The following is a 25,772-nucleotide window of genomic DNA, read 5'->3' on the forward strand; positions in this document are numbered from 1 at the left end:
CTTTTTTACTATGTCAAAGTGTCTTTAAAACCTATAAATTCCTTAAATTAACAATAAACAAAATATAAATAAAATGGAAAATATATTTGAATTAAATTAAATACGGAATTTATTGCAACAGAGATGGAAAACCTTTTTTAAAAGATGAGAATATGGAAATCTTGGCATTTACAGGGCTTATGACCTGTAATTAACCATGAAGTTGCCACTTTACACTCTGTATAACATTCACTATTCTGCCTATGTTTAGACATCTTCATGTCCTTAACTCTTCCATCTGTTGACCTTTCGTGATGTAAATGTTAATGAAAATGTTAAATAGGTGCGAAGGTTTTCACGGTCGCTGTTATCAATATGTTTCTTTTTTGGGTGATACCGTGTGTGTTGGATTGGTTCTGACGTTTCGGCTACTATTGCAGGAGCCATCTCCAGGGTAAACTCAGTTAACTCTAAAGATGGCTCCTGCAATGGTAGCCGAAATGTCGGAACAAATCCTACACACACGGTATCACCCAAAAAAGAAACATATTGAAAATGTTAAATGTTAGTGACGTAAAATTAATGTTAATGTTATGAAGTAAAATTTGGTGAATTTTACACACTTTGCAAAGTGGTCATTTCACAAGCCCTGTAAATGCCTAGACATCCATATTCTCTTTTCAAAAATGTTTTCCATCTCTGTTGCAACAAATTTGAATCTAATTAACTCCCGAAATCCAACCTGCCTACAAACATTTGAAATACTCAAAACATTGTTGAGTTAAATACATGATTGTAGTAAATTTTAAAGAACACTTGAATGAAAATATATAATAAAGATTGAAGCATAACATTACGATGTAATTTATTATTAATTCATAAAACGCGGCATAATAAATCTCCTAACTTTGAAAATGAAGAGAGACAGATATAAATCGACCATTAACTGTCACTCAGTTTAATTTTAATGGCAAGATTTAATTTCTTATTTATTAATACTTTTTACAAATCATCACACCCTTATTCGCATTCAAAGATGAAAAAGGAACCGAAAACCCAAATACGGGATATTATATCATATTCATGTGTTACATGGCGGTAAGGTGAATAGTCTAACGCTTGAGGTGCCAATCTAGGGACAGTAAAATTAATATTTCAGTATAAAAACGTCTTCAAGAAATTGTACTTTTTGTTACACACGGTGATTCAGGGCCAGACCGTAAATCTTCAGGAGAACATTCCTAAATTAAAAAAAAAAAAAATATGTACTTCGAAAATATGTGTAAATCATTAATTTCTCTAGCATCCTTTCCACAAACCACTTCCCCCTTTACCTAGCCGGTTCCCTTGTCCGCGTCCAGTGCGTTTCGCTTTCTTGGCTAAATACGTTTTTTTCTCAATTTGTTTTTGTATAAGAGGGGTAGGGGTTTGTGGAAGGGATGATAGTCCGGGAAATTAAAGATTTACTCTTTTTTCAAATTACATAAAATATGAGTTTTTTAGAGATACAATTTTATTTTTTTATTTATTAATGCCCAAAGGGCTTTTACGTATACAGAGGTTATTAACAGTTTAAAAACTTAAAATAAATAAAAATGTATACGCAAAACAAATAAAAATTCTAGAAACTGAATTATTATTTAAAAACAATTATGAATAATGGTAACGTTCGTCCATCACTAATTTGAAGTAAATTCAATGAATTCAAAAATTTATATATTTTTTAAAAGAAATATTTGCGTTCTTATGATTTACACAAATATTTGGTTTTGAGGGCCATTTTCAACCAGTTGTAAATAACTTAATATTAGAAAATGTGAATCAAGTTGGGGTAGAGTAGGATTCGAACCACAGACCTTGGGTCCGTGAGTCAATGATCCGGATCAAAGATCCGTAGTTCGAATCCCACTCTACCCCAACTTGATTTCCATTTTCTAATAGTGAGTTTATTTACAACTCGTTGAAAATGGCCATCAAAATGAAATATTTGCGTAAATTATAAGAACGTAAATATTTTTTTTTTCATTTAAAAAAAAAAAAAATCCAAGTGACCTCGACACTAGTTCTTGAGAGTGTAGACACATTATTTTTAATATTTCACATTGCCAAGAAAGCCATGTCAATAATTTACTTGATTAAAGAGGCATTCTAAAATACTACTCGAGATATATTTTTAAAAATATACAAGACCTATGTAAGACCTTCGTTGGAGTATAGATATGAAGTATGGTGTCTTTACTTTACTAAAAACAACGAGCTACTGGAAAGAGTCCAAAGATTTGCCACAAAAATCTCAAAATTACTCAAAAGGATGCCTTACCACGGTAGTTTAAAAGCACCAGGATTTACATGATTGGAAGAAGGACGGAAGATAGGCGAATTGATAGAAAACTTATAAGATGCTTAATAATTTCTATGACTGCCCTCTGCATAAGATGTATCTATACAATCCCAATACAAATTTACGGGGTCATACCTGGATCATCTCCAATTCAACTTCAATCCCAAGAAAAAATTCACTTCCAGCAGGGTAGTTTTAGACTGGAATAAATTGTCAAGCCTAGTTGTCCATTTCATTTCCGTCAGCAGGTTCTAAAACCATTTGGATGCTTTTTTGAAGGAAAAAAACGCAAACAAACAGCAGAATTCGAGATGTAGGCGCATCAGCAAAGGCTGCCTGCTTAAAACAAATGATAATAATAATAATATTTTAACTAATGCAAAATTGAATTAATAAATAAATAGTCAGAATCGTAGAACAACGACGGATGTGCGAAAAATGCGACATTGACTTAATTTTTTTTCCAGGCTTGAAAAAAATAACTAACCCAATTATCAAATGGTATACTTTTAAACTTATCAAGTTGTGACTGAAAGTATCAAATCTGAATTTTAAACTCTAGTTTTACATTTCATCCAAAAACTATAAAAAATAAAACTAATAGATTAAATGACCTTCAAAGACGACTAAGTACATTTTTTATGAAAAGAAGGAAAACGTCCTTCAGAAATGACCACGACTTAAATTGTTTAGTCAGGCTAGAGAACCCTTTTAATACTGGATTGCTCAATTAAGAAGCTTAATCACCAACGTTGTTCGAGATTATAATTTTTGCCGCGCTTTTATTTCTGAACAAGCCTTTAAGGCATTTACAGAACGATTACTTATTCAAAGATAATTCTTAACAAAACTTTACAACGTTAAAAATACAAAAACAATAAATAACAGTTATGCAACTCGCGTTTATTTAAAATGAATGAAAAAAATTCTGGTAGCAGATGTACGTAGGAGAAATCGCTTTAGCAAGACATTATAAACTATATTTTAATTGTAAACAAATAGTAAAGATAAGTATATAGGTATCAAGTTTTTGCAAAGATCTATTAGGTTACAAGCCGAATTCTATTTTATTCAAATAGGTACACTAACATATGTTTACACAGATTTTAGAAGGTCTCAATAATGACATTTTTTTAAAATGAAGAAGTGCAAACGATCCCTTAATCTATTTGGTATTTGTTTATGGATATTATGATATTATTGTGTACTATAAAGGTATTATTATCAGCCTCGTGGTGTAATGGTCAGTGCGTTAGCCTGCCATGCAAGAGGTCTTGGGTCTGATTCCCGACATGGTTGATATGAAATATTGATTTAAAACAGTGCTTTCACACTATAATATTTTTTAGTCCCGGGACTGGTATCTGAAGCGTAAGGCTGATCATCTTACCTTCATGTAACAAAAACGATCAAGATACGCTGTGATTGGTGTACCAATGTTGTGTCCTATGCACCATTAGGTGCGGAAAGGGAATGATGATAATGATGATAAAGATATTATATTATTTTAGATATCAAGGTAAATATTTTCATACTAGTTTTCAATTTGAAACCGTTCTAAAACTTTTTGATGCTTTAACAATGATTTCAGCCATTAAAATATATCACCCAATTAGCTACATATGTTCCGACTCAAAATTTATTAATGACTTCTTTGTATTGCGTAAAATCAACGAAATGCAGAAGTAGAAAAGGAGACAAAAAGAACGAGAAAGACCGAAAAAAACATAACATGACCAAATCTAACAAGTACTTGTAGATAGATGGATGGATGGTTAGAAGTCAGAATAATCGGTGTTCATGTATGAAATGTATGAATGCAGAGAAAGAGCAAGTGATATGGTGTTATATCATATCTGCCCACCGCTATGGGGAAACGGCGTGGTGGTTTGTTTGTATCAGAAACAAAAAAATAATTCAGGAGGTTAAAAAAGCATAAACTGCAAAACAAAAGAGATAGTGCTCACAACACTCAATTCTAATTCACAAACATAATATCTTGCTATTTAACAATCGTAATTAGTTGCAACTCTCCTAAATGTATTTGTGTTTTGAAACTGAAAACAAACGGTGCATATTGATGTTACTTGTTAGCATAAAGATCAACAAAGGTTCGGTCCCTGATGTTAACGACAGCTTGGTAAGTACCTACATCCGAGATTACAAGGCTATCTATAGTCGATACTCGTAGAGAGACATCGAAGATATAATACATGTCGACTCTCCTGATCAAATAATGTGGACGAGGTCGAGTTAAGCGACCCGAAAAACCCTTCTGATAATTAAACTGTACCTTATAAATGTACGGAACATAAATTAAATACAGTTGATGAGTTAAATAAATAAAAATTATTTCCAGTGGCTAGTACCTACAATGGAAATGAAATTTCGCTGAAATTATTTAAGAATTGATATTTTAATAATAATTTTAATTTAGTATATAATGCGATTTAAAAAAAAAAAATTTATAAGACGTAGACGTGATGGCGTAGTCAATATTAGCATTGACGCAACTGTTATTATTATTAAATCATTTTTTTAAATATTTTTGTCGAAGTTGTATTATTGCAATGACAATTGAAATTAATCTTGACTAATCACATGAAAATAAATATATACATATATAGCAGAAATAAGAGAAAAAAAAATAATAATGTTCCTTAAAAAACTGTATAAAAAGTCCCGTAATTTAAAACAAAAAGAGGCTTAGAAAGATAAAACTCTTTAAATAATATTGATAATTTGATTGAGCATTTTAATGTACAAAATTTTATTGATGAAAAATAGTAATCGTAAAATGCTTAAAATATTGTTATATTATAGACAATACGTAATAGAGAGATATCACATACTACGAATACCCATAAAAATATATGAAATGGATTTAGAATATCCATATATGAATTGTATTTTTAAAATCAGTATATTGTGGAGAAATGTTTTCATACATAAATGTAAAAAAATAAATTTAATAAAAATAAGTTATCAGAAAAACGCGATGTGTTTGGCCTTGGTTGTTGTGATGTCAAGGTTCAAGATAGTGTCCTAAATAAATTTCAATAGCCAGGAACAAATAAACAAAAATCGTGAGGAATTAGGGGCGTGGCTAATGGAATTACCGTTTATAGGTAATTCAAAATAACAATTTAACAGTATTTTTTATGCTACTAATAATTAGTAAAACAAAATATTTTTACTGGACAGTATTCATAGACCTTTATTACTTTAAAAATGGAGAAAAAAAAATATTTCCCTTTTATTAGAATACATTCAAAGTTATGTTTGTGTTTGTTTGTGCAAGTAAATTAATGTTAATGTTTGTGCAAGTAAATTATTCCATCGAATCCCAAAAGGAACACTCCCACACTACCATAAGTCAAACTAGAGGATGGGTCATGGGGTCCATCACAAACTCTGAATTCGGGCAAAGAAATTTCTGGTTTCTGGGCCCCAAAATATTCAATATGTTACCCAAAGATTGCAAAACCATGACCTGGATTCCATTGAACAAATTTGTAAAAAATCAATTACTGGATTTAGGTCGAGAAAAATCAGAAAATTTACTAAAAATAAATTCCTAATAAATTAATATTGTAGAACTGTTTAGTATATTAACAAGTAGGTAGTAATGTTATTGTTATTTTTTTCATAAAAATGTCTGCCTTAAAACAGGTTGTACCTAGTTAGACAGACTAGACATGATCCAGAGAAATCTATTACCTAAGTGTTTATGTAGTAGATAAAGTTATTGTTATTTTATGTTATTTTTGTTAATAAACTTTGATTATTATTATTATTATGTATTGAATACTTTTCGAATAATATATCTCTCGCTTTATGAATCGAATGAATATTTATGGCTTGTTAGCCCGTAATACGTATTCATGTTAATGTCCAGTTGTCAAGTTGGCCTTAAAACTGGCGCAGCGTCTGCCGTAAAACAACATAGTTGCATACAAAGTTGTTGTTGTCTCATCGGGCGATATTTGTGTTCTGTATTGCAGCCACTTAGGAGTGATTCATCGTTTCACGGTCTCTCAGCACGTAGGCACTTAGTACTTGTACTTGTACCTACACGACACACAAGTATACACGTGGTAATAGTACATACCTACAGACCTACATGGTAGCGTTCGTATTCTAATTCAGGACTATTCACATCCGCTTCATTTCAATGAAATTCACTCAAAGTGCTGTAAATTTAAAAGTCTCATTGCTACAAAGCGATCGTGTTATGGGGATTCTATTTATCTAATGGCATTTATAATAATTATGCATTTAAACTATTTTATAAACTGATTTACGAGTAACTATATATTTAAGCATATATTTTTTTTTGCACCACAACAGGCCAGGAGGCCCAATTACAGTGGTGAATTACATCACAGAACACCCAGGCTTGAGAAAAATCACCTTTTGATGTTTGTGTTCTCACCGGGAATCAAACCCGGAACCTTTCGTGTGTGAGTCAAGCGTCTTGACCACTACACCACGGAGGCCGCCTTTACAACAATACTATACAACAATAACGTATATATAAATTAAAAAAATGTTTTTCTCCTACCACACACTTTCCCATACAATTAAATATCGTATTGCAAACAATCACAATACATATTTCAACAAATAAATTACGAAAAAAAGATAACTCGATTTCCATTGATAATGATTTTGCGTTTTTCGTCAATGTAATGACTGAGAACAAAGGTGTTTTTTGCATCAGTTTTGGCTTATAATCCTATAATTGGATCACTTATCGTGTTTACAGTTCAAAATATTACCGATTACATCACGGTTTGCAGCAACAGAGCGCATTGCCAGTTAAATCTAGTCGATATTTATACACAATAATATATTTTGATAAAACAATCAAATGCAATCTTGACCATTCTTCGGTATTATTTTTTATCCTTATTTGTATGGTGCATAAAAAATTGCGTTGATGCATCACTTGGAACGGATCTCGATAATTCATTACGTGAGAACTGAAATACCTGCCGGAATATGAAATATTGTCGAATATTGAAAAAAGCCCTTCTGAATAAAAAACTCGTGCCACATTGTTTGAAATTGATCCCGAATTCTAATGCATGATATACAAACACAACAGTATATACATAACTTTTTATGAGAATAAACTCATCGAATGACCTCATCCAGAAGAATAGAATGGGTAGTGGATTGAAGAAAGGAGAATACATAATGTGCAACTCCACTAACCTGCTGTGAACCCGCAGATGTAGTGCTAACACCTTGCTGAGGAAGCTGGCAGTCTAGGTGATGCTGGTTCGGTTATTCATTAACGAGCTGGCTGACTGGTCGACGATTTCATAGTAAAACTTTAATAAAACACCACTGTTATAGATTCACTTACTACTGCCTGTCAAATACACGACTCGGTTGATCCATTCGCATTTTTATTGTCGCGCAGAGCTGCGTCAGGAAAACAGTACGGAGAATGTTGTGACTTCTTATATTGGTTTGTACGAATGAGCGTTGCAAATAAATAAAAATTATCTTTTAAACCAGCATCTTACAGTTATACCTAATTTAAATTGGATTTCTTAAATAACCTGTATTCGGCATAAATCATTAACTTGTTACACAGTCCAGGAATCTAAAGAAGAAATATGTGCTTTTAAACAAAATATAGACATAGTGATAAAAGTTATATAGGTGTAAAGTGATTTGCTATCACGGATCACCGTAACAACGATTGCTAAGCGCTAAAGGCCACTAGATTCCGTACTCGAAAAAAATCTCCGCCGTTTAGATATATTAAAAAATATATCCTGTAAGTATTCGATTAAAATAGCTTTAAATAATATGGATTTTCTGTAACTTTTATTTTATAAATCTAAACAAACTAATGCATAAATCTTACTCAAATCATAACCGATACGCCTCAAATACGTTTGAATATCTTTTTTGAATGGCGAAAAGTACCGAAACGAGAAATTCTTGTGGCAATACGAAGATAGAAACATTCAGAAATGAAATCTGCTAGTTATTCGTGTAAAGGAAACTGACATCGCGTGCAGCGTTCTTTTCTATTGGAGATGTCTATCTTAATCTTTTCAACTCTGCACGTGAATTCCTACCCCCTGGGAACGAAACCAAAACACTTCATGGATCGTTCCCAAACGCGATGGAAATTTCTAACACATGAAAGATATGGTGAATTTGGAAGATTGTAGATTTGTGGGAAACTGTTGAAAATGGCTTTTAGAATATGAAGTCAATGTTGTATTTTAGTTAAATATCTAAGTTTGGCGCTCGTAAAAGTTATCGACAAATATCGATTGAATATTTTCTGCAATAAAAAAAGTAAAATTTCCCGAACAGCTGGTTTTACAAAAATAGTGTAAAAATTGGGAAAAAAAATCTGAATAATACTAATTATTTGTCATTTTTTACTTCTTTTTACAATGAGTGATTTCTCTGTAATGTTAATTATTTGATTATCCTCATTTGATAATGAAAATGAGCTGAAATTCGCTTAACTAATGCTAGTGATTCTGCTTAATAATTTCACCTAGGTACAAAGCAATTCTTAAAAATAAATAATACTAAAAAAATATTTATACTTCTTAAATCAGGTTATTTTGTTCCTACTAGAAATTTTTAAAAATAATTTTGTTATTTTACAAAGACAAAAATAAGTCAATTTAAAGTATTTTAAAATACAACGCAGATATCATAACTTATTTAATAGTTTAAATGACGGCCTCCGTGGTGTAGTAGTTAGACTACGCACGTAAGTTTCTGCGTTCGATTCCCGATGAGATCAAAAAGATCAAATAATGCCATTTTTCTGAAGCCCGGGCGTTCTGCGTCGTGATTTATCACCGTAATTAGGCATCTCAGCTTGTGATGAAAAAAAGCATAATTTTTAATGTTAAAAAAGCTTGTATTTTTTTAATCTAAAAACAGTCCACCTTAAGTAATAAAATAATTTATAAAGGATGCAAATTCATGAATTTAACATAACGTAATTTGTTTTTACGAGGATCTTATTTTTTGTACCATAAGAGACCAGGAGGCCCAAACATAGTGGTGGATTACAGCTCAGACCCCCTAGGCTTGAGAAAAATCACATTATTTTTTTGTGTTTTCACCGGGAATCGAACCCGGAACGCTTTCCGTGCGTGGGTCAAGTATAGCCACGAAGCTCACCAAATATAATAATTTGTTATTATATTATAATGTTTTGAATGAAAAGTTTTTGATTATACATTTTATAACGTTTAACAGAAATTTAAAAGGTAAGCAATTTGATTTAATAATAAAATACGGGAAAGAAATAAAAAGTAAAAAATTGCGTCGCAGAAGTATTTTCGTGTAAACCATCCTATATTGAATTAAGGGGTTTACTTGGAATATAAGTGAACGCTTTGGGAATAGCAAAATTGGGTCTAGGAAAGTAAAAGAGGGTGACCACAAGGAAGGTGAATTTATCCCAACCCTGTGCATTTTTACTACCCCTAAAGGGTAAACCCATTAGGAGACTCATTACATTAAAAATATTCAGCTTATTTTTAATGTGCTCAGTGGTTGAAAGCATGAACATTTAATAAATTTAAATATTAACGGCATGTGTTTTGAAAAAAATTATAAATTACATTCTAGTTTAATAACTGTTTCTCTTTCGTGATTAAAAGTATGGTAAATCCATGTTTTAAAAAAAACTAGGTAAGTCATTTTAAAAAAGTTATAACAATTAAGTGTTCCGTTTATGTTCAGCGGTGCAATAAATCAATCTTTGTTTTTTGATACTTGAATTGAAAAGTAAGTGAGACATCTAGATTTACATATTACAACAGAGATGGAGAAAATTTAAAAAGGAAACATGGATGTCTAGGCATTAACAGGTTTATGATATGTCATTGGCTGACTTAGGTTGCCACAATGCACACCGTGGAACACTTATAATCACCTATGTTTGAACATCCATATTTCTTTAATTCTCTCAATTGTTGATATTCGTTAAGTTATAGAACTGTTACCTTTATAGATGCCAGTAAGATTCATCTGAGTGAATGATTAAACCTATATACTGGGCAACACCTGAAAATATTTTTTAATTTTTGTACTTCTTCTAATACGAGCTTTATAAAAATTTTGACAAAATATTGTTGACGTGTCGATTTGTTAAGTTCTGTATACTAAATACTCTGAGATTGAGTTTTTTTTTTATGTAATTGTAACTCCCTTCCTAAAACACGAATGGACACTGCGCTTCTAGTAAATGAAACATAATTATGATCTACCCGTTCGACCTATTTTTAAGAAAATCTGAAAATACTTGACACTTAGATAGTTAGTTGGCTAAGGAGTCAAGATAACTTCATCTTGATTTGGACGCGAGGTTGAACCCCTATTTGTTTTTGAATAATTATATTGGACTGTTTCCAAGAAAAAAAAAACTTTAAAACATTATTGTTGTTATAGAGGTAATAAATAGTAAAAAAAAATAGGAAAAACATTTAAGTTTACAAGTGAAAATTCTTGATGGAAGTTCATGGTAATTTATTATATACTCGTAAATAAAAGACGAGTGATACTTTAATCCACAAATTTGGAAAATCCAGTGACCGGTTTGATCACTTTTGGGACATCTTTGAGACTGGTCTATTATTTTTATTATTTAAAAAAAAAATATGAACTTGAAAAAATACCATATGAAAAACTTTTAACAGGTGTTTGGTGGGGAAAATATATCAAATAATTGCAAAATACCAATAATAGGGTAAGTGTTTAAGGAGAATATAAGGCTTAAGGTAATTCGATTTTATAACTAACATTGAAGTTCGAGAACGAACGCAGCAGCCTACTATAACGAGCGTCTTGAGGAGGGAGCAGTGGACTTTTATTAGACACGTGCTGCGCATGCCTCAGGAGAACCTAAACTCAAGCTGCCTTTTCTTTAAACCTGCGGACTTACGCTTTTCTGGAAGGTTATCGATGACGATCTTTCAATTTTATTCGGTGGAACTAAGGGAAGCTGGATTAACGTGGGAGAAGGCGAAAGTGCTGGCTTGTGAAAGGGTCTCCTAGAGGCATCTGGTGATTTCCATATGCTCCGCGTAGGAGCGCATGTGGAAAAAGTCCGGAAAACCGTCAAAATCATAATATATATTTATAGCGCATTATTACGATTCTAATGATATAATTTTCTATGTATTAAAAAAATATATATATATAATTTATGGATTTAAAAATGAGCACACACAAATCGCTCACAGTTAGCGTCCTGTTATTTTGACGTCACACGTCATGCCCGCCGACTGCGCTTTTGATGGAAATTGCGTATGAGCATGTCACGAAAACGTCACACGTTCCGTTTGTAATTCAAATTATGGATATTTTATTCCTTTGTAAAAAAGTTATCCGATGTCACACAAAAATCGACAAAATTTTTTTGCTTATCAAAAAATAGAAAAAAAAAAAAACGTGAAAAGAATCTAAACGTCACACAAAACACCGGGATTAATGAAAAAAATAAGTGTGGGAAATTAAGATAAAATAAAGTAAATAAATAAATTTACATATATATAAATAGATAAATAAACAAAAAAAAAAATTAAATAAAAATAAATAAATGCAGAAGAATACGAGCCAATCAAAAATACCCTAAGACACCAAAAGGGTTTATTAATAATTCTTTGCCCTTTTCCATTTCAGAAAAATTGTTTAAAGGAAAAATAATTAATATGGAACCTACTTATCTGAGTTACTTAATTACAAAAATTAAATCTTCCTGATTTACCTTAACTTTATATTTATTCCTCTTCACTGCCGGAAGCATATTGCATATTAAATGAACCTAATCTTAATTTCGATTTTTCTCTCTGATAGGAACACATTTTTAACTGAAAAATAACTTATGTACCCCTTTTTCTTTCCCATTAAGTTAATTTCACATAAAAAGTTAACGGTCATGATCGATTGTGATTAAATCCTTAATGAGGTCGCAATTTCATAAAGGATCTTGCCACTGCCATTGCTTAAAAATTGTGCGTATAAACCTTCTCAATTTTAATATCACAGCTAGAATTTTAGAAATATATATGTTCAAGCATAGGCAGATTGATGAATGTAACACAGTGTAGAGTGGCCACTAAACCAGTAAACTAGGTGGCATTCACATTCTAGAAAAGTTCTCCGACTCTGTTATAACATGTTAACTTCGATAACTTCCAAGAGGGTAAAATTTATCCCTCAACTACAATCATTTGAAAAAATTCAAAATATTGTTTTTAAAACCACCTGGTTCAAGCGTTTTCAGTCGTTGTCTAGCTTTCAGCTGTTAATTTTCACGAAAAACGATAGATTTTATTTTATAAATGTATTTATTTCACATAAAACTTTTTTATTTTTCTTTTCTATATGAACACCTCACTGGGCATAACCGGTGTCGAGGAGAGGCGAGGCGAGAAATATAATATGAGAATGGGGAATGTTTCACAGTGTGTAAAATGCTATCTTCATCACCAAACAATGTCGGTTCGAGCCTTATAAATGCCTAGGCTTCCATATTCTCTTAAAGGGAAAAAAGATAAAAGTATTCAAGAAAAACAGATGTTAAAACATAGACAGAATGATGAATATAACTGTGTGTAAAATGATCACTTGATTCACCTAAATTGACTTTTAAATGCCCGAAATTCCACATTCCCCCTTTCAAAATGTTTTCTATCTCAGTTGTAATATGTTGACTATACCGATACTTTGAATACAGGATTCTATAAAATATTAGTACATAGCTACTTGACCCGAATCGCTATTCAACCATTTTATTATTACATTTTGGATCACCAAGCACACCTACTAACGGCTTTACACTTTCCACCCTTTAAATTTTTACGAGTTTTCATGATTTTGCAACTAAGGAACGGTATTTTCTTTGTAACTTAATTTCAAATGATTTACAAAGTTATTGGAGTTTCAGTGCCGTAATTCCAAATGTTCTTAATTACAAGTAAAATCACTCAAAATATTTTAACAATGGAAAATCAACTGTTAAAAATAGGAATACAAAAGTTATCGGAACAAGATCCGTTGGAAGATTATCCTAATTTCTTTTTTTCAGTGCTGCAGAAAAGCGTTTATTCATTATTCTTTTTAACGTATTATAATTAACTACCCTCCAAGTCTAAAGACTGTTTGGTGGGACACAATTTACGACAGCCGGATTATTTCACACATTTACATATAATGTGAATTTTTAATTATCTTTTAATAGTTTCTATAGAGTACAGTGGTCCGCCGAAAGATTCAACAATTTAAATCGTTCTGTTTCTGGTAAATGCAGCGGATAGATAAGGTATCATTCGACGCGGGAATGTTGCGGATTTTTGAAATCATGATGCCGTTGACGGTAGCCCACTGGGGTTTCACAGTTGAGGCGAATTTCACGAACAAGAATTCGACCAATGTGGCAAGACAACGTTTTTGTTCTCAGTTCGATATCCGAAAATTAAGTGACGATCATTCAAGGAACGATCAGGGAACCCTTAGTTTTTAATTTAGTGTGAGTGTGGAGTCGGCCTCGTGTTGCAGTGGTCAGCATGTTTGTCTACTATGCAAGAGGTCCTAGGTTCGATTCTTGACATGGTTAACATGAAATATTTATTTAAAAAAGTGTTTTTAAAATATAATATTTCATAGTCCCTGGACTGATATCTGAAACGTAAGACTGATCATCTTACCCTCGTGTAACAAAAATGATCAAGATACACTGCGATTAATGTACTAAAACAGTGCTTATGCACCATAAGGTGCGGAAAGGGAATGATGATGATGATAATGAGTGTGGAAAACTCTTTTTATATATTCCAAACTACTAAGAGATTTTAAATCAATTCGTGGTCGCAAAGTTGTTTTACCGGCAGGACATTACAGAATTAAAAATATACACCTTTGCCCATATGTTTTGCTTCACGGATTATGCTATCCCCAAACACGCACTTCGTAAGATATAATCGATTCAACGAGTGAGGTATATAATACTGTATCTTAAAGATTAAAAAAAAATGATACAGTTAATTATAGTAACTTAGAATTATGAAGGTCGTGATTACTAGATGAAGATTACATACATGAGATTTATATTTCACTGTTAATAATGATAAGATTAATTTATAATTAAACATTTTAGAGATTCAATGGCACGTATTCATTGGGAGGCTGTTGGAGTAAAAAGATAGTCATCTCTATTGTTTATCTTGTTTTATAATTTTGACAGCGCCCTCTGTTGGCCGGTCTTGCACTTCCTGCAATGTACAGACACGCGACTCCCGTTACGGCTGATAGCGACAAAGCTAGGCTGCATGTAACTATGACGATCCGATTCAGATCTAATGGTGCACGGGGCCCTGATTTGTAAACCAACCGCAGGGTATCTTGTTATTTTTTTTATCATGAAGGTAAAATTAGTCTTACGCTTCAGATGCCTGTCCCGGGATATTCCGTTTCCAAACACCCTTTAAATTAATATCTTGTCAACCGTGTCAGGAATCAAACCTGATACAACAAACAAAAACGGTTTTTACGGTGCGGCATTTAAAATATTTTTGCGATTAGATGAATAAGCGAGAAGCAAATTGAATTATACTCGGTTCACGGAATATGCCGAGCAAAGATTTAATTATGAATTCTTTAAACTCTTACATGAATTTGATATGCCCAAATAAAATAATTTGCAAACCAACATTGTTTAAATGAACAACTTTAGTTTTTTCACGTGATTGCAAGAGGCATAAAAGAATTTGTGGGTTAACAGATATTACCGAGTGCAAAACCATATGCCACTAGCCAGAATATTTATCGACAATATTTTTAGTTTGTCCAAAATTTTGAAGATAGGGACTGGATTTTACCCCCAAGGAAGTAATTAGAAACATCATATTGTAATAACATAGATAGAGACTATTTTAGAGAAGGTATTATGGAAGATGATTTAAGTAGCTACGTTGCACACAGTGTATCATTCACCATTCTGCCTATGTTTGAACACCAATATTTTTTTAATATTTTCCAATCATTAATTTTTGTAAAGTTAAACAGCTGAAACCTTTATTGATTCGGTTGAGATATTTCGAACTGTTTTTTTTCCACATATGTACATATTAGGGAACGCCTGAAAATAAACACTCGGATATGTAAAATCTTCTGGAACCGGTTGGTTTAATCAACAGTATTGTGAAATTCACATAATTTTCTTAGAAAATACTGTTATTAGGATGAACTTATTACAACCGGAATGAAGGACAGTTTAGCCTCTTTAGCATAACTACAACCAAAACTTGAATTATATTTGGCTGGCAAACAACATTTGGCAATCACCGAGTGTTACTTGAAAAGTGATTCGGCCCTTCAGGTCATATAAAATCGGCCCTCCAGGCCTCGCGTAATCGGCCTTACGGGCCTCAGTTTATCGGTCCCTCGGGTCTCAGTTGATCGGCGCTTAGGGCCTAGGTTGATTGAAATCTCGGGCACCTTAAAAGATCGCTTCATTTTAATCTGAATTTAATAAGAAAAAAATTTCGCACATAATAATGAACCAAAATGATACAAAATTTACAGAAATAATAAATGTACAACGCAAATAAGGTCGGTTAGTAAGCGATTAAAATAGTTAAGGGAAGAATCTATAATTTAAAATAACAACAGTCAGTTATTGCCGACTGTGACATGCGAGTATAATCGGCCCTTCGGGCCTCATTTAATCAGCACTGTGGGCCTTAATGAATTTGTCCTAATGGACTTAATTAATCAGCTTCTCGGGTCTCAGTTTATCGGTTCTTAAGGCCTTGGTTAATTAGGATCGCGGATGCGCTGTATTAGTTATCCACAATACAAATGAAAATCAATATTCACGAATCTTGGTGCTTTTTCATTATCATCAGCTCGACAGCCCTGGATGGGCCTTGGCTGAATCCAGGAGTCTCTTCGACTCGTGCCGGTCTGCTGCCTTTCCTCTCTAGTTCTTCACTTCCAACATTGTCATATCTGCGCTGATGCAGTCCATCCATCGGATTTTGAGCCTTCCTGGTCTTTGTCGTCCTTGTGGCACAGAGAGACTTAGGCGTTTTAGTCCTCCATTCTAATTATGTGGCCAGCCCACCTCAAACTTCCCACATTTATGGAGTTGATTACATCTTCTTTCGAAAGCTGCAATGGTTCCCTCGATATTCTTTATCGCAACCCAGGTTTTGAAGACATATGCTAGGATTAGTTTGATTAGAGTTTTGTACAGTATTATTTGAGTATTTTTTCGCTCTAGTTTTGACCGTAATTATTTTTGAAACGCGTAGTAGCAACGGTTGGCAGCTATTATTCTCCTCCTGTTTTCTTCATATGTGCTGTTGTTACTAGTGACTGTAGAACCTAGGTATGTAAAGGACTTGATCAGCTCAAATTCGGAGTTTTCCGCTGTTAAGGTGTGAGAGATAATGCAGAGGGTTTAGGAGGCAATCTTGGCGCTATTTGACTTATCCATAATAATAAAAGACATATTACGTTATTTAGAAAACGTAACATAATTATTTTAGCTATGTAAAAATGTTTGTTTGCCTCGTAGTGTAATCGTCATTGCATTTTCTTACCATGCAAGTCTCAGGTTCCATTTCGAACATGGTTGAGATAAAATATTGATTTAAATTGGTGTTGTTAGATTGGAATATTTTATAATCCCTAGACTGGCACCTGAAGCGTAAGACTGATTATCTTACCTTAATGTAACAAAAAAAAAACAAGGTACGCTGCGATTGGTGTACAAATACAGTGCTCTATGCGCTATTACGTGTGAAAAAGGAATGGTAATCATGAAAAATCATTAAATTTCAGGTTATAAATTAAATAAAAAATAACCCCAAAATATTTAATTAAAAAAAATATATACATCAATTTTTTTAGCAAATAATAAATATTCTATATACTTACAACCAAAAACGGAATAATATATTTAAAGAAATTGAAAAATATCATATTAAAAATTAATTTAGTATGGTAATCATAATACATATCATTTATCTCTCCGCCGTACGTGTAATAATATATCGTAATGAGTCAAAATAGTCAACACATCTTTTTAATTTTTCAATTCACGTGTCAAACATTTTTACTTAAACCTTTATTTCACTATCCTTTATCCAAGTTTGAGGTTACGAGAGGAAAATCTCTGAGTAAACAAAAGGCCCGGATCACCAAATAACAGATAATACTAGTAGAAATCAAGCGGGCCGGATAGTCCTCTGACTGAAAGACGATCGAACTACGCTGCATTTGGTTTGCAAATGCAATGCAATGATGATGAATATGAAGATGATTAAAGGAAATTACTTTTAGTTTTTATTAATTCGTGTAATAAGATACTATTCTTGTGTATTGACCACCCTTTAATACTTCCTATAGGTAGTATTTACATACATATTTATAATCCATACTAATATTATAAATGCGAAAGTGTGTTTGTTTGTTTGTTTTTTTGTTTGTTTGTGTTTTCTTCACGTCTTAACGGAGCACCGGATTGACATATTTTTTGCAACAGGGATAGCCGAAGAGTTGAAAAGTAAAATAAGAGACTTATTTTTCATCTCGTATTAAAAAAAAAACTATAAATATCAACAATGAGCAAACATTATTTGTAAATTAGTAAATTTGAAATTGACTTCCTTTGTCTGTGGTTAGTTTGGTTTGCTTTTCGTTTTGGTATTGTAGTAGAATTTTAGATTTGTGAACAGAATAACAATGTTACGTCGCCAAAGACCAACGGATTCTCATATTTCTTTTATAATGATAGTTGAAAGACCAAGTAACGTTCAATCCCGATAAAATATATTGTATAATGCCATGGGAATTTTTTAAAATGATAAATGACACCACTAATTTATTAACAAATTACAACAGGGATGGAGAATACCTTAAATAAGGGAATATGGCAGTCTAGGCATTTATGATCTGTCATTGGCTGGTTTAAGTGCCCGTTTTACACACTGTGTAACATTCACCATTTTGCCTATGTATGAACATCCTTATTTCTTTAATTCTTCCATTTGTTGATTTTAGACAAACTCAAATATTGTAACTAATTTATTACTTAAATAATTTCTCCCCAATACAACGGGAGCTAAGCCGCGGATAAAAGCTAGTTATAAATATGTTTATTTATTTAGCATATATACTTATACATATATACGTATACATATATACGTATACAATTATACATATAAAATTTATATTCGTATAAAAGGCGGACATATTGCGAATAATGTGTAGTTGAAAGAGATGTTTCCAGTGCAATGATGGTTTCGTCTTATAAAAGAGGTTTTTTTTTACCAGAAAAAATAAGGTTAACTTATCTGGTGTGTTTTCAGCACTCGATTCGCAAGTGTTAAAGTGCTCATATCCTGTTTCCTTGACGGTTCTCTTCTGCACTCACGAGTTCTTCCTCTTATAGGTCGGCTCAGGAACGTAACATCCGACTGATGTAAAATAACTAGACATCGCGATTACGGAGGATGCTTTAAAACGAATAAAAACAGTTGCGTGACAATAAACCTTTCAATAATATATTTCATTTCACCGATCAAAAGAGCCTATCATTTTAACAAAGTAAACCATAATATAATGTTGTTTTAAGCATCAAATTGAAAAATACAATATGTTGTCCATTTGTTATTGTAGTATAAATCCTAGCAATACTAACAAATGTCCACCTAATTTTGTCCAAATAATAACAATCTGACGGATAGTAAAATAATGAAATGTGATCCCGCCGTATTTTCTTTTAATCACACCAGTATTTTGACCCTTATAAACGGCACAACACGGCATTGAATTTAAATTGGCAATTGCGTACTAAGCGACGTCTACAGAGTACCTCATGGCTAAAATGTAAAACTACCAATTTATGAGTAGTTTAGTCGGCTTTAGTTTGATGCGCGTACGCGGTTTCTGGACTATTGTCTTTCTATGCACCTTAGTATAAAATAAATAGTATTTTTCACAAACTCGCCCGTGTCGTGAACTCATTTTCGTGTGAACTGCGCCTGCTGTCGAATTTTTACATCGTCCCGCGTTCTGTCTCGCGCGGTTGAGGTCGTTCACGGAGTTGGAACAAGACAATGTCATACGTATTATATTGTCCACATGTAAACGGCCCTTTAGACTGGCAATGATTCAATAATCATTTTTAAAAAACATATGCTTTTTATTAGTTTTTTTAAAAACTGTTTTGTAAATAAATAATTACATCTTGTAATATTATTTTCGAGACTTTTTATTGTGCATCAACGTTATTAAAAACATTTAAAGTATATAACTAGAATAAACATAAGCGTCCGAAATATGTTCCCTCAAACTGCGGCCAATTAGCATATGTTTGATAGAACGAAATTTAGTCTGTTGCGAGCGTTCGCCGGCTCTTCTCCTCAAAATTACTAAAATGCCTATATGTTTGCTAAAACACTGCACAAATATATCTGGAAAAGCGATGGTATAACCTTGTTTAAAATAGCTAATTTAATTTTAAAAAACGTCTTATCAATATGTAATAAATCCGTGAGTTATATCCTGTCTCTGTCCTGCTTAGTTAGTCGGGCATAAAGCGAAACGACAAACAAAGGTGACGCGTATGCAGAAGGAAGTCCGACATACTGAATATAACTTACAGTAAACTGATGTAAATAGTCAGTGCTTTTTATTGTGCTACTTGTTTTGCTTGTCAAAGTCGACGTAATTATCACGTGACGATACTTGCTCCGTTCGCTGGTCAACCCCTTTCCTTTAGGGACGGCTTTTTAGCTGGGATTTGTATAGAGTGTTATCTCTATAATATATTTTATCTCAATAATTAAAAAAAAAGATTCTTGTTTCTTAAATTAAAGTAAGTTTTTTCTCTGATTAAAACTCAAAATACAATATCAATACTGACTATTGCAAAAACCTTTAAAACGAACACAAATGAATTACCAATAAAGTTAAATAAAATACACGACTTATTATGAAGTGATACGAAGTGAATGCCGATTCAATTAAAATACGTGACTTTTTATTTCTAGACCAGATATTAAATATATGCGGCAGTCTTTGCCCGCTGCCCTAACCATAGAGATAATATGCAATTATAAAAAAAAAACACATTTATAGTACGTATAGAAATATGTGTACATATTATAATATAAGGACTGCGGTAGCTAAATTACTTTCAGTTGCCGGTGTAATATTCACCCATGTAACAATATCTCAACATACATTTCTCTTTTTTTGTAGACGTTGTTAATTATTCGTTCTCTTACCGGTAAAATGGTTCACAGAAACAAAATACGAAAATCTTACAAAAGGTATTCATTTGGGAAAAATATTGTTGATATTTTGTACGAGTTGAAGAACAAAGGAGACAGTCGGTATGTAATATTAAAATCCTTATTTCGTTAAAACGTATTTGAGTAAAAACAGTTCCATGAAATAGATAAAACGTTTCTAAAAACTGAGTTATATTGTACTCGGTATTTCATTATCGTTGCCTTGAAATAAGCTTAGAATATTGTAGAGATAATTTAATATATTTTTTTATGTAAATCCTTGAATCTATTAAGTTGGTATTTGTATTTCATAATGATCTTTGCTCGAAGGAAAATCGTTGGAATTCAGTAATTGGATCCATCTTTGTATATAGTGGCGTGGCATTAATTGTGGAAACCTTTAGTAAAATTGGAATTCAATTATTAATTTAAAATAAAACTTTCTATTTTTTCTTTTCTATACAAACACCTCACTGGGCATAACCCGTGTCGAGGCATTCATTTACATCGTTTTTGTATTATGTTCTAGTACATAACAAATAAATATAATATAATGGAAAACACTGTATAGATATAAAAATAAAACATAAACAGCAGACTCAAGGCAGTTTTCGGGACCCAAATCCAGAAGCCATTTTTAAACAAATAATTTGAATTTACGTTTTTTTGTATTAAATTTTAAATCAAGAAGTAAAGTGTTGTAAATTTTGGGAGCAAGGTACATGTGACTCCTTTTACCAAACGATGTTGTCATTTTGCCTTAAGGTACTCCGAATGTAATTGGTAATTGGTGACTCGAGATTCCATTTACTTGTACCATTTGTGTTCAATTTGTTGAATAGCTCCTTACCCACGCCAGTTCGGTGTTTTTAAATTTAATTTACTTAGTTCACTGTATAATTATGATGAGAAATGGCATCTAAACCCTTATTTAAGTCTAAAAATATTCCAGTGCACTTTTTATCTTTGTCCAGCTTTAAAATAATATGACTTGTAATGCATTTAGCGAGTCAGAAGTTTCCATGTTTTTGCGGAATCCAAATTGATTTCTTAAAAGAATATTATTTTTTCCAGATAATTGGACATTTGAGATTTTTCCAAAAAATTTGGTTGTTTTTAATCCATTTTTGAAGATTGGAATGTTTTTAGCTACTTTGCGGTGTTCGAGAAATAAACCAGAGTTTAAACTTTTATTTATCGAAATTTTCAGTGGAGAAATTTTTTTAATTTTTTATATTTTTTTATAAAAGTGCAGGTATCCAATATAATCCTGTTGATTTTGATTTTTGTAGTTCATTATATTATTACTCGTATTATTTCATCTTTATTTACAGGGTTCAATTTAAAGCTAGAACACAGTGTATTTTTTATATTTGTCTCTCTCATATTATTAAATTTACTTTTACATTCTTTTATTTTTATTGCCATGATAGACCCTATGTTTGCGAAGAAATCATTAAACTGTTTTGCGATTGACTCAGATTGTATTAGTTGTTGCCCTGTCGGTGAATGTACCAGTTTTTTCATCTTGTATTTTTTTGTCTGTTGTATCAATGTTTTTTGTATAGTTTCCCATACTTTTCTTGTGTTCACTCCACAATTTTATATTTTATTTCTATGGCAGTTTTCTTTTGCCCTTTTAAAAATTTTCTTCCAAATATTTCTAAAGTTTTAAGATAGTTGTAAAATGGTATGGCATGTAAAATCTTTTCTAACCTTTTTATGTAAATTGTCCCTTTTTCGAATACTTGTAGTTATACTTTTCGTGATCCAGGGTTTTTTACGTTTTTTGGAATATGAAATAATAACAACAGTAGTTTAAGAATAATTTTTCATTTTTTCTTCTAAAATTGATAAAATTGTATTCTAAGCTTCATTTGTTTCTTTGTCATTTAAAATTTCAATTCAATTTTATTTGCTTAAATACATTTCCATTTTATTATAATCCAAACTTGTTTTGTGTAATGTTTTGGGCTATCTAGGTTTTTTTGCATTTATTTGTATGTTAATCATTGTCCTGAACTGATCTGTTCAAGATGATCAAAATATTATAGATGTGTTAGATTTTTTTGTTTTAACCATTATATGGTCTATGCATGATTTACTGTTTTTGTCTTCTCTTGTAGTTTTGTTGGTTTGAGTGAATAATACATTAGAAGTTGTTCAAAGCTGTTTTGCTGTTCAAGTCCATGTTGTGAATGTCCATATTAAGATCTACTACTATTAAATTTTCTATATATTTTATTTCTTCTAATGTTTCATTTGAAGAAATTTCTGGAGATCGATATATAGCTAGTATACAGCCGTCTTGTTTTATTATTATTTTGATAGCGTTTGTTTCCTTTATTCTGACATTTTCGTAGCTGTAATGAAGACTTTTCTTTACATAGACCACAACACCATCTTAGGCATCTTAGTCAAAATGTAATGTTCTCTTGTGCTAAATCAGTAGTTTTATATTATAATTTTAATCTTTTATAATCTACACGATATTAAGCATATTTTAAAAATGTAGAAGTCGCAGTCTTCAATAAAAAAAGAATACTTAAGTTTCACCTAAGCGATAAAATGTCCAGATTTGCATTTTTGTACATTAACAATATAAAATGTAACTTGTTCTACATGAACTTACGGCAGAGCGCGTGAAATTGTAGTGCCTAAATATCATAAAGATTTAGCAACAGTTACGAGAAAAAAATATTATCTTCTTAATCAACTTATGTTATTTAAGTAGAAAGTACCGGTGTCACTTTCATTAAGGTGCGGTAAACGTTTGGTTTTAATACAATTTTCGTATTTTAACTATCCTTATATTATATTTTTTAACAAGCGCATTAATTGCATTGGTCAAACACCTGTTGAATATTTTTCTTTTCATTTTTGTTTTATTTGTAAAGCAAAACATAGGCACTAAATAGTGAAGTGATCAATTATTTACTTATATATTCAATAATTTCACTACAAACAAAATTGTTAACAATAGATAAATACAATAGTTACATATGTTTGAATTGCCATTAAATTTAATAAACGAAAATATAGTTGGTTAAAACAAGATCAAGGTAAAATCCTATTTTGAAATTCTACAGGCAAAAGAAATGTTCCTCATAGAGAGTTATTTTTGGATGTTATGTTAAAACATAAGGAAACAAGAAAACAATACAAGTATTGATTGTAGTCAAAGTTTGTTAAAGTTCAGTTGCAACAGCAACTGAAATTTCACAGATATAAAATACACCATGATAATGATGTAATAAGATTTTTTTTATAGAGAAGTTGAATCTGAAGAACCATTACCAGACCTCGTAGTGGAAAATGTTCTCACTCCATCTGTCATCCACTATTTTCATAATTATTGGAAAAATATAAAGAAAATGCCGCTTACAAAACAAGAGGAAGAACTTTTGGTAAAATAAGAGGTAAAAAAAATAAATAATCGGTTTTGAAAAAACCTGAGCATTTTGAATATAACAACTCTAAAAATTTTGTATCGGAAAAATATTAAATTAATTCAATTAACTCTGAGGATAAAAAAAATCTAAAATTACCTAAAAAAAAGCTTAATTGACAGTATTATTTTCACAGTGTTCCACGTGTGAACTAAAGCCGAATCGTTGTATTGTTCAATTGTCCTGTCTCGTGTTTTTGAGATTGTTCACTGACCTAAGTCAAGTCAATATTATCCTGCTCATTGTATTGTAATGGTGTGAACCTATCTTTAATTAAATTTAATGATATAAAATTGATATTTTATTTATTACAAATACAACTTTGAATGGCAAAGCCTTTGAACACAGTCAAAATTGTATTTAAAAATATAAATTTGATACTTAAATTATGTTTTCATGAAAATATTAAGCAATAAAAAAAAAATAACAAAAACTTAATAAAATAATACTATCGGACATGTAACCTCGCGTAGCTGTAGGAGAAAAATTAAAAAAACAAGAAAATAAAAGCAATTTACTTTGATTAATAACGTTGTATCATATTCTGGGATTGAAAAATTCAATTTTCTGAATGGCTAAAAAGTTATTTTGGGGTGAACTTCCGTTTTGAGTCCAATTCTCAGATTTATCTGAAAAGTATGTAGTTTTATAGCAAGGAGTTTGCGTCGTGAAAGAGATTTACGGAATTCTTCTTTAAAGATTTTTGTCAAAGCTTTTCATCATACGCAATTTTATTTTATTGTCCTATTTTTTATTATTTTCAGAAAATACGGGATAATACCGCGATGCCTATCCTGAGTATTGTGGAAATATTTTTTCATCAATTTAATTTTCCTCTCAAGGTTTGCTTACCATTTTGTTTATTTCATAAAAGGCATTTAATAAATACGAAACCACAAAAATGTCGAGAGTCTATAAAAAAATATTATTCAGAAACCTCTTTAAATTATTGTAATATCACATGAATGTCTTAAATATATGTTTTCTTTTCAACAATTGATGAACATTCTTCTTATTTATCTCTTGTGTGGCTGTGGTATACAACGAGTCAACATACGATACAAGACTAATATATCTCTCTCAATTATTTAAATATTGAAGTTATATTTTTGTAATCTTCAAATTGACATTTACGCATCAAATTTGGAAAGCAACATTTGTTTTAAATTTGCTGGATTTTAATATTAAAAATATTTACGCTTACTATGCGAAGAATGATTGTACTAATGAAAGTGATGCCAATGGGACAATAAATCTGTTTTACTGTATTAAAAAAAGCACGACAATAGAAAAATTATATAATTTAATGATATAAATGTACATGTTTTGTGTGAAATGTATTTAAAATTTTTAAAAAATCATAAAAAATCAGAAATAAAGGCAATTAAAAAAAATAAAAAATGTTGAAATCAATTTTCATGCGTTATTCTACAATATAATGAGTAATTTATAATATTTCAAGTAATTAATATGTTTTAAATTGTCCGTATTATGTAACTGTTTTTTCTCAAATGTAGGTTATTGAAGCATACATAATTCTTATCAATTCTACTAAAATATTAAGAATCTAATTCAATGACGTCACAACAAATTAAACTTTGAACACATAGAGAAGTTTGGAACTTGACTTGAAATAATGTTATGAAGACTTAAACTTCAGCTCGGCAAAATATATTTAAAGCGAGTTGGTTTATA

At 31.4% G+C, this 25,772-nt stretch overlaps 1 long non-coding RNA gene across 1 annotated transcript; it reads left to right on the forward strand.

Moving 5' to 3' along the window:
* Positions 1–20,622: 20,622 nt before the first annotated feature.
* Positions 20,623–24,980, forward strand: LOC148277554 (uncharacterized). Its single transcript, XR_015823439.1, has 3 exons — positions 20,623–20,730; positions 23,900–24,047; positions 24,842–24,980. It is a non-coding gene; the product is annotated as an uncharacterized LOC148277554 (long non-coding RNA).
* Positions 24,981–25,772: the final 792 nt, after the last annotated feature.

Source organism: Micrasema longulum, unplaced genomic scaffold (genome assembly GCF_059751315.1).
Source record: "Micrasema longulum isolate JH-2025_06_02 unplaced genomic scaffold, ASM5975131v1 h1tg001012l, whole genome shotgun sequence".
Lineage (NCBI taxonomy): Eukaryota > Metazoa > Arthropoda > Insecta > Trichoptera > Brachycentridae > Micrasema > Micrasema longulum.